Source organism: Solanum dulcamara, chromosome 3, assembly GCF_947179165.1.
Source record: "Solanum dulcamara chromosome 3, daSolDulc1.2, whole genome shotgun sequence".
Lineage (NCBI taxonomy): Eukaryota > Viridiplantae > Streptophyta > Magnoliopsida > Solanales > Solanaceae > Solanum > Solanum dulcamara.
This window is the reverse complement of record NC_077239.1, coordinates 30907038-30917832: the sequence shown is the minus strand read 5'-3', so window position 1 is coordinate 30917832 and position 10795 is coordinate 30907038. Positions and strand designations below refer to the sequence as shown.

At 39.4% G+C, this 10795-nt stretch overlaps 1 pseudogene; it reads right to left on the bottom strand.

Annotated features, from left to right (window-relative positions):
- Window positions 1-1564: 1564 nt before the first annotated feature.
- Window positions 1565-1684, bottom strand: LOC129883867 (5S ribosomal RNA; annotated as a pseudogene).
- Window positions 1685-10795: the final 9111 nt, after the last annotated feature.

The following is a 10795-nucleotide window of genomic DNA, read 5'->3' as shown; positions in this document are numbered from 1 at the left end:
GGTTAAGTACGCTTGCTCCACCAGGTGGAATTAGTCTAGAGTAAGGATCATGAATAAAGGTTAAGAAATATTACCCTCCGGGATTGACTATGAGCAGAATATAGTGTGAATATAAAGAGGATCATCATGGAAGTACGTAGGGCCTAGTAATGAAGTAACTAAAGAATGTGATTGTGAGTAAGATTAGGAGTCATCGAGTACACAATAAGGATGAAAGCACATGAAGCAAAAAGGGGTATTGTGTATATGTACCTCCACCATAGAAAATAGTAAGACCCCTCAAGGATGAGAGAGGTAGCTCTGCAAGACCATTGATATATTGTGAGTCTATTAAGAGGAACAAGTGGTATTCATTGGGATGAAGATAGTATTATAGCAAAGATAGAAACACGTGTCATCAGAGTATAAGTGCCCCGAATGGAGAATCGGACACGATTATAAGCACTAGTGACGTACTGATTGGGATGAATGAAAGGTGGCTTTGGCTGAACTACTACATTAGTTATATGACTTGAGTACCAGTATTTGGACTAGATTGTGTACTATTTATTGAGAATTCTAAGCACCCCATGGTTGTATTAAGGTTTCTTACAGGGGTAACCTAAAGTATAGATGAGTTAATAGAAGGTGTAGACATGGTGCAGTATATCAAAGGTATTGGAACAGAATCATATGTGTGTGAATGGTTGAAAATAAATAGAGGATGACATGGGTATGCCCTAAAGGGGGAAAGTGGATGAGAGAAATACACGCGGGAGATGAAATTAACCGACACTATCACATGTTGACAGAAACGCTTAAATTTCAAGTGAGATCCCATACTGGCATGAGTTAGCAAGAGCTCGAGGCCAATAATAAAAATATAGTAGCCGAGGTATCTGAGACTGTACGAAGAATCATTGGTAGAACCCTAAGGGATGGGTTCCTACCACAATGGGTGAATACGATAAGAGCGTAGGACTAAGCAAACTAAGGATCGTGTAAAGGGTAGTAGGGCCGTGTTTGGTTAAAGATTAAGATATAGAAACAACGTCATTAGTCGCTGATATGGTGACATACAAGTAGCAAGGAGAAAGAATAGAAAATCTCTTATAGTAGGAAATGAGGAGACCAAGGAGTACGTAAAAGAAGAAAAGAAAAGAGTAGGACAAAATAGCGTTAGCACGAGCAAGTTCTAGTGTGAAGTCAATATGTAAAGAAAGATGGGCCGGGAAACAAAAATATTATGTCTATCTTATACAGGTTGTGTCAGAATGGTTATGTAACCTATGGATATGTATATATTGAGTAGAGGGTCAAGTGAGAAGTACACGATAAAAGGAGCTAAGATGTTTTGGATACGTTATAGAGAGATCTCAAGATGGGTTAGACCAAACTAACGAGATAGGGTGAGTATTAAGAGAAAAATAGGACCTAGCCATGGTTGGACAAACGATCTATCCCAACGTCGAGTGTAAGACAAGGGCAGAGAGGGCAAGGAAAAACATGAAGACTATCGAGAAGATGCTAAGGTAAATCTTGGGCTAGGTTAAGTGCCTTCGCACATTATTGCAAGGATTGTAATGGAATGTGACATAAGGATTTCCTAGGAGGGTCACCCATCCTAGTACTATTCTCGCCCAAGCACGTTTAACTTTGAAATTCTAGTGGGATTTGGTGCATTAGTGCTGCTATGATCGTATGAGATGGAAGACTCCAAACTAGCGGCGAAGCAACGACACGAGATTATATACCTAGAGTGTTATAAGTTACGTTAAGAGAATTATAAAAGGGCTTAAGAAAAATAAGCATGATTAGCTAATTACTAACAGATGGCGCATTTGTATGCCATAGTTCTTCAACATAATAACAGTTAATGATAGGCAAACCACAGAACGGCTATACAAGTCATTGTGTGAGGGGACTTCAGCACAACTTGGTAGCCAGCTCTGATAGGAAAAAGACAAAACCCAAAAAGGAGAGGGTATCAGTTGATGTCATCTAAAGAAGGCAACAAGTAATATATGAGGCCAAAGATTCCATAACACAACCTTGGCTACAAGACTCACTTTGCACTCTCTAGACAATAATTCTATATGGAATGTTATCCGTAGATTAACAATATCAGCCCATGTTCCTTCAATCAAAGACTATCTGCTTAGCCGAGATTGTATGAAATTATAGGTCAAGAGGGTGGTAGGACTTTATGGATTTCCCATAGCTATTGTCCTAGAAGAAAGAGTCCAAGTTACAGTTAACTACCGACGATTAGTCTACGAAAATATTGGGAAGACATATAGGTCTTCGTACACTATTTTACCCTCAGACTGATAGACAGACTAAGCTGACTAGCTAAATATTAGATGATATGTTGTGGGCCTATACGGTTGACTCCAAAGGTAGCTCGAACAGTTGCCTACCACCTGTCAAAAGTACTTACGATATTAACTATCATTCTAGTATCCATATGGCCCCGTATGAGACTTGGTATAGTGGATAGTGGAATTCGCCAATTGATTGGTATGATTGTAGTAAAACATGACTAATATGCCCAGACGTGGTTTAATAAAAAGTATAGAAGGTGAAGCTTATTCGGGAGAGAGTATTAGCAGCTAAGAGTCGACAGAAGTCATACATAGATAATAGACATCGATCTCTAGAGTTTCAAGTTATAATTAAGCACTCTCAAAAGTGTCACCCATAGAGAAAGTGATGAGATCCAGGAAGAAAGAGGACCTTAGTCCAAGATGCATTGTCCCTTATCAGACCCTCCGCCGAATAGGCAAGGTTTCTTGCGAGTTGGACTTACCAGCGGATCCGGAAGCAGTACGTCTAGTCTTCCAAGTATCGATGCTTTGCAAGTGTGTTGGTGATCCATCCCAAGTATATTCCACAAAGGATATCCAGGTCACAGAGGAGTTATCCTACGAGAAGCAATCGGTTGCCATCTGAGATCGGCGGAGTAGGGGGTGGTGAATTAAGGACGTAGCTTCTGTTAAGGTGTTATGGAAAAATGAGAGTCATAAATAAATAACCTGGGAAGCTGAAAGGGAAATAAAGCACAAGTATCCGTACCTATTCTCTAGGTCTATAGGTAATCCCAATCTTCGGAACTTTGATATTGATTGGTCGGTAAAAATATGTGTTATTGCGATGGAACAAAGAAACTCTCTATCCGGTCGGTTTAAGATCTTGAGAAGGGTTTTTGGTTCACATTCAAGGATGAATGTTCTAAAGGAGGGAAGGATGTTACACCCCGTACTTTTGTACCTTGGAAGGTTCTTAAGCTTCTTAAATTTCTTGAAAGGTTCTTAAGTTTTTGGAAGGATTCTTAAGTTTCTTAAAGCTTCTCAAGCTTCTTAGAAGTTACCATGGGAGCCGGATAGTCCATAACGCTATCAAACAACTCTAAGGAAAGAAGAATGTGACACCTCATGATGGGGAAGATTGGAAATAGCATTGTAAGAATTCAAAAGAAGTTGGAGACCAAATAATGAGTCATAGGACTCGACTTACTTACGTAAGCTAGAAATCTTACGTAGCAAGGATTACATAGGTTCGTAAAGTAAGACGAGATTATAAACCCACGAGGAGGAAAAGAGAGTGACACGTGGAAGAATAAGAGTGTCATAAGGAAGCAAGGGAGAGTGCCACGTGGTAGAATATGGAGCAAGGGGATGGACCCCACCTGAAACGTGGCAGCCTATGGTAGGAGGAAGGGATGTGTTGGCCCAATGAGGGCTTGACAAGTGTCACCACTTAGGGCTTGACACATGTCACCACTTAGGGGGTGACACGTGTCACCCTCATAAAGTAGCCTATATATATATGTTATGAATCATTCTTATCTATAAGAAAGTCATTTATCTTCCTAGTTCAAGAGACTTCTAGAGAAAAAAAGAAGAGAAGAAAAAGCTAAAACTAGAGAGAGAGTGGGTTCGACCAAGGAGAAAGAAAGGTAAGTCTCCGATTCCTTTCCGTGAATTAATTATCTAGGGTATAACACGATGTTATGAAGATGTTAGTAATGTAAATTTATGGTTTGGAGCAGCACCAAAATGTTAGCAAGCAGCCACAAAGTTTTAGTCGCGCTAAAGGTACTTCCGAGGCAAGTTTTGGAAAGTTTCGGGCAAGGTAAGATTTTCCCTTTCAAATTGGAGTTTATGATGATGTTATGAGATATATTAAATTTCTTAAATAAGGCTGGAAGTGGAAAAATTGCATAAGAATGCTTGACGTTAGAAACAAACGAAATTGAAGTCGTTATAGCTAAATCGAAGTCGAGTAGTGGGTTGTCGTTGTGGTGCTGCGGGTGAAGCTGGTTGGGTTGCTTGTTTCAGGGATTTAAAGTGTTTTAAAAAGGGTTTGGTTGCTTCTGGTTGCATCCACATGACCCTCCATTTAGTATGATTAAAGATTTTATGAAATAAAGGTTAAAAACTCTATTTTGGCATCATAGTTTTGAGCTAGTTGTTGGGAGTTGTATTGTGTAATATTGAGGTGGTTTAGTTGTCTATATGCTTATGATTGTTGTTTTTGGTATGGTTTTTGATATTGTGTATGATTTGAAATCTCGGAGATGTTGAAATTATAGGGGAGATGCTGCCCGACTTTGTGTAACTTCGGAACTAGTAACAAACTAGTCGAGGGTATTGGATAAGGAAATGATTCCTATGGGTACTTGGTTGTAGAGTTGGAAATTGTAAAGAAAAAGTTTATTAACCTCAGTATTACTCTCATGTTAATAGGTCAAGGAGGTAACAAGGCGAGCTGGATTACAGTTAATCCACAAAAGGTATGTGAAGCTTACCCTTTCTTTTATTTTGGCATGTCTTAGCCTTAAGTTATTTGTATACGAAACTTGGGAGTCATTCCATTCATAGAGATCTGAGTATGATTCAAGACCTTCGTTCACTTCTGGATGTTAGAACCCCTGCAATAAGTGGAGTCATCGCCTTTTAAGTCTTCTGTAGGATGATAAGTAGTACATATAAGGCTTGCCTATTTCTCTCTTTGAAAGGGGCTTAAGGTAAGGGAAATGATGTATGATATGAGTTTAGAGGTAATTCCATTTATAGGTTTTGGATGTAATTCGTGAATCGTAGTCACTTTTGAATACTAAAGGTCCTAAAGTAGATAGATTACTACTCCCGAGCCATCTATATGTTGAATAGTAAGTGGAGATATAAGCTCCTATTCTGAAAGGCTATGAGAAAAGAAATGTCTCTGATTATATAATCTGTATCTCTGATTGCATAAGCTATGTGTCTGATTGCATAAGTCACGCCTGTGGTCCCTAAGGTCCTAATTGATGAAATCCCTAATAACAGCTAAACGGTACCTCAGAGAATTATTTCCCTGGTCTTCAAGTGACGGTTCACTTGACTGTTTCATTGAGTCTCAGGAGATGACTTAGTTGCATATGGTTTCTCCACTACTCTACTCGTGCATACGGTAACCCTTATTTCACTGATTCCCCCGATGGGCCAGGTACGTTATCATGCACAACTTTATTACTCCTTCACCGAGTCCCAGGATGGGTATATATATATATGTATAAAGTATACGATGATGAAATGCCATATATGATGAAGTTGAAGCATAAGATGACGCCGTATGTGATGAAGTTATTCACCGAGTCCCAGGCCGGATACATATATATATGATGATATGATGAAAATATGTATCGGGTCGTATGTTCCTCGGCATTGTTTTAAATTATGGATTGGGCCGAATGTTCCTCGGTATATTTTACTATGTGATAATGGCATCGAGTCCCATAAATGGGCCGAGTGTGGTATGTTATGCACACTACTCTTTCACCGAGTCCTTCACTAAAGGTCTGAATACTTACGTAGGCATGCATATGAAAATATAGGGATACACTTGTGACCCCGAGCCCCATAGTGGACCGGATGTACTATGATGACATATACGGTAAGATTATACCGTATATGATGATATGAAGTTGTATATGATGACCTGATTAAATAATATACATGATGAAAGTAGATGAGGATATGGTGATATGGTAATATGATAAAATAGTTATGATATCGAGTTCCTTAGTGAGCCGGGCACAGTGTATGATGATGTATATGACTACGTGTCCTAAGGTGCATGTACACTAATTTGTTAATTATTACACTTGTCCCATGCATCCTTGTTTCAGTTATGGTCTCATTTATGATGTGTTATGTTTTACATACTCAGTACATATATCGTACTGACCTCCCCTTCTTCGGAGGAGGGGGGCTGCATTTCATGCCCGCAGGTACAGACACACGACTTGAGGATCCACCAGCTTAGGATTCCACTCAGAGGGTTTTGAGAATAGCTCCATTGTGTCAGAGCCTAGCTTTTGGTACTGAACCTTGATGTATATATTTGTTCGTTCAAGGGTACGGCACGGGCCTTGTCCCGCCTTATGTTACTGGTTTTACTCCTAGAGGTCTGCAGATATGTGTGTGGGTTGTGTATATATATGTATGTACCATTGTGACGATATGCTATGATAGCCTCATTGGCCTATATATTATCTTGCCTGTTGGCACACTATGACTCAAATAGGAGACAGGTTTACTTATAGTTAGCAAGGGTACACGCGAGTGTCCAGTTTAGACGCCTGTCACGGCCTATGGGGTTGGGTCGTGACATCTCAGATACCTTTAATGCCTCAAGTAGAAAAAGGAGCACGTCCCTAACACCTCATAAGTTTTGAAACTAGTGACCAAGTAATTCAGGTAGTACGACTACCATTAAAAACTGTTTAAAAGTAGTAAAAGCATGAGAAAGCCTTTTTAAAAGTAGTAGTGAAAATTCATATGTCAATACTAGGATCTTACCACAAAACGAGTGAATATGCTCAATCAAATGAAAGAATGCCATCACTAGCATCTAAACAAGATACACACAACCATAAAAGGAAATACCAAATCCTAGCACACTAACAAGTCAATGGACTAACTTGGGATTCAATCGCTTCTTGGATATGGCCTCGGGCCCAACAATAGATAACAAGTAAGATGGCATCATAAGCCTACTGCTAAAAAAGTGAAATAATCGAGACATAGCTCAAAATTAAATAGGGGAGAAATATCTCTAGGATTGATGCCTTATCCCAAAATATGCCATCTCAGCTCTATACGAGCATAACTAAGCCAAACATACAGCTATGACGAGCCATTGGTCTCAGGCACTAGCATAACAGGTATCCTATCCATAATAAGCCCTACCAGAAGCTACGAGTAGCTAAGAGGGCAATAAACACCTGATAAAGCACCTAAGGATCAAACCTAGCCTAAGGCCATCAATATCAGTCCTAAATAGGATAATAATGCTAAGTCAACACCACAACCAAGGCCCATAGCCTAATCTAAGGATTTCATGGGACTATTCTAGCCTAAAGCTCACCCGGGAACAATAAAACGAATTAGGATGAGGAGAATGTTAATCTCAGAAAATACTCCCTAAGTCACATGTAAAATATACTACATGTTATCTACTAGATTCCAGTCAAAAGAGGAAGACCGTAGCCTACCTCCAAGCCGAACACGCACGCTCTAAATCCACCAAAATGATCATCTCGACCTTTGAATCATCTCCAATCACTGCCAAGCTAAAAAATTGTTATCACCTCATCAATATAGATATTTTGACACCAATTTTATATTTTTTTCAGAGACGGACCCAAAATTGAGTCTAAAACAGGATTGTGGGACCCACATTAGAAATCCCAAATTTGACTCTGTAAAAAGGTACATTTGAGCTTAGAGAACTTGTGTTCCAACTTATAGCACAATTCGACGATCAAAAAGCACAAAAATTAGCCCATGCATAATTTCACCATTAAAGGATAATTCAAGAAGGAGGGCAGTCCTTAGGGATGTAATTCATCTCAAACGATGCTTCAATGAATGAAACTAATCATACCACGACGTTCCTTGCAGAAAGACCAACAAATTAGGCTCTTATCATAGAAAATAGGCCTAAAATGATCAAGAAACAAGACCTCAAAATTTAACACACCTCGAAAATGTCAAAAGACAACAACTAATTGTGTACATTTACCTCACACAAAGCTCCCCTCAAGATTTCGAGCACACCAATGGATTTTTTATGAAATTTCCTTCAGGTTAGACCCATGAATCGCTAAAATTGGTTCATATAAACCAAGAAAAAAATTCTCAAAGTTCTTAAAGATTTCTCTTCAAAAATACCCTGTGTGGCAACTAAAATCGAGATTTTACCTCAATCGAATGACCTAAATTAGTTTACGAGCTCCCCAACACGTTTTTTTGAAAAATCTCACAAGTTTTCCTTTTGAATCATCCAATTTGGAGCTCTAGAACTCAAGTTATGGGGTTTTTTAAGTTGGGGAAAATACACAAAAATGGGACACCAGCGGCAGTGCTGCAACACCGATTTTTGGCACAGTCCAAAATCTCCAACGGGATGCTCGAGATTCATTCGGAACCCCGTGCTCGCAAATGAGATATGTTACTCCATAAAATTCAACGTTCCAGAATCAATGGCGCATTTAAATTCTCATACAAGTAATTTTAATAAAAAGTGGGTCCCACACCCAAGTGTCAATTTAAGCCAAATTCCACAATGGACCTCGAGATTAAATCGAAAGTCTCGCAAAGCAAACGAAGGGTTGTTCTAGAATAAACTCAATATTTTGAAACTAACCGCACTGTCAGAATTTTTATCCGAGTGTGTTTTCCAAGAATGGTTGTCAAAGTCAACCATAAGCCAACTTTTTAAGTCAAAAGCGCCAAATAGCCCCAAACTAATATTGATTGCCCCGATATTCATGCCAACAATGCTATTAGCCTAATTTGGCCATTTCCGAGCTAATGTTACTATCAGAATTCAAATTTGAGGTCTCTTTGACCTGGAACTCGAAAAGTCGCAACTAAACCAACTTATGCCTTCAAAATACCAAAAAGGACTCGGGACCTCTAAAAATTCAACCAACAGTTCTTCTAGACCAAAAACCATCCTCTAAATCCAACGGTGTCATCAAAATTCCATTCCGAGCATCAAAACTCTGAAAGTTGACCAAAGTCTTACCTTGGCCTAAAATTTCTCAAATTCCCAACTCAAGATTTCAAATCTTCGTTACAACTCCAAAGTTGATTCCGTAAACTCTTCTAGACCAATTTCCATATTTCGAAGCTGTTGGAATCCATGAAATTTCATTCCGAGACCCGTAGGTCTGGTTGACCCCAAATATAATTTTGAACACTTAAAGCTTATGAAAACCTAAAAATTTTAAAAGACTCAACTTTTCATAAGATTTTGTAAAACCAAGAACCGATACCAATCAAGTACAACTCGGGGCAACTTAAGGGAAGGGTAAAATGGTTATTTCATGAAAAAAATTCTAAAATGACCTTTAGGGTCATTACATTATCCACTACTAAAAGAACTTCCATCCACGAAAGTAAAACTATAGTCACAGCCTGGAGGCATGAAAGGATGAGGGTTCCGGTCCTGCACGCTTCGCCAGACCCTCGGACACCCTCTCGGGTCGAACAATACTGCCAACACCATTTGAAATTGAACACTCCACTTCAAAAGACCAATTTACCCCATAAAGGACAAGACCGCACTAAGTCCAGCTCTACCGACTTACTCCAATCATAGGGACTTTCGAAACACCGGCACTAGGTGCCTCCAAACCACTCTGCCACCTCAAGTCTGAGCCAACCATCCTAGTCTAAGTAAACCAATCCGATAGGCGACTTACAAGCATGGACAACTGACCACAATCTACCAAATATGTTAAAATCAAGCTTTCTATCCTGAACAAATTCAAAATCCCATACTCCACGAATTACTTTGACCCCATCTTGTATGTGAGATTACCAACCAACTTCCCCACCAAGTAGGTAAAAGAGAGTAAACCTCAACTCTGCAGTCTAAGGACTAGAAATACCAATAAGGCATAAAGAGGAATCAACAACTAGAATCTACTGTAACTCCAAAGATACTACACCTCTATCACATACTACCTTGACAACCAACCTTTCAACTATGAACCAATTGATGCAAAGTAATGAGGATAATCGTCTAAGCCAAGAAAATTATAATGGCAGAGAGGGGTTTACTAATCAATGGTAAAGGACAAAAAGGAAAAGCTAACTAGCCTGTCCGCAAACTTGGAATAGAACTACCAATACAAGGCATGGGGAGTTGCTCAACCGCCACTACTCAAAATAAGAAATTGACTTACTCGATCTACTACTAAAAAAATGCTACAGTGCTAAAACACACGCACATGAGTCCAGATAAGGCAGTCACAATAATGAGGAGATAACTAACAAGCCAAATAGACACATATAGGTATAACAACCCCAAAACCACACCAAATAAATAATATGTGGCAAAACCAAAAATCAAGCTAATCTCACCAATAACTAGATCTTCGGCCTTAGACTGACTCATGGAAGCATGGAATGGATCATGACCAACCTCGGCCTGAACACTTGAAGCATCACCAGCAACTCTCTGAGCACTGCCTCTACCTGGAGGTAGCATAAAACCATGATACTGACCTGGCTTAGCAAAACTATGCACAAGTATTACGCTGGGGATAATTTCTAGATCAATGGACAAGCTCTCTATCAGTTCTAGAGTCTGCTCTTGGTCTTGACCTGGTGTTGCAACCCTAGTATGACCCTACGATCAGCCCCTACCTCCAGCGCACGTGCAAGCCATCCTGTATAAGAATGGAACAAGTGAGATTTCCAGAAACTAACAAGATACATATTGCACGATAGTGATACAAAAGAGACACGTTCCTAAA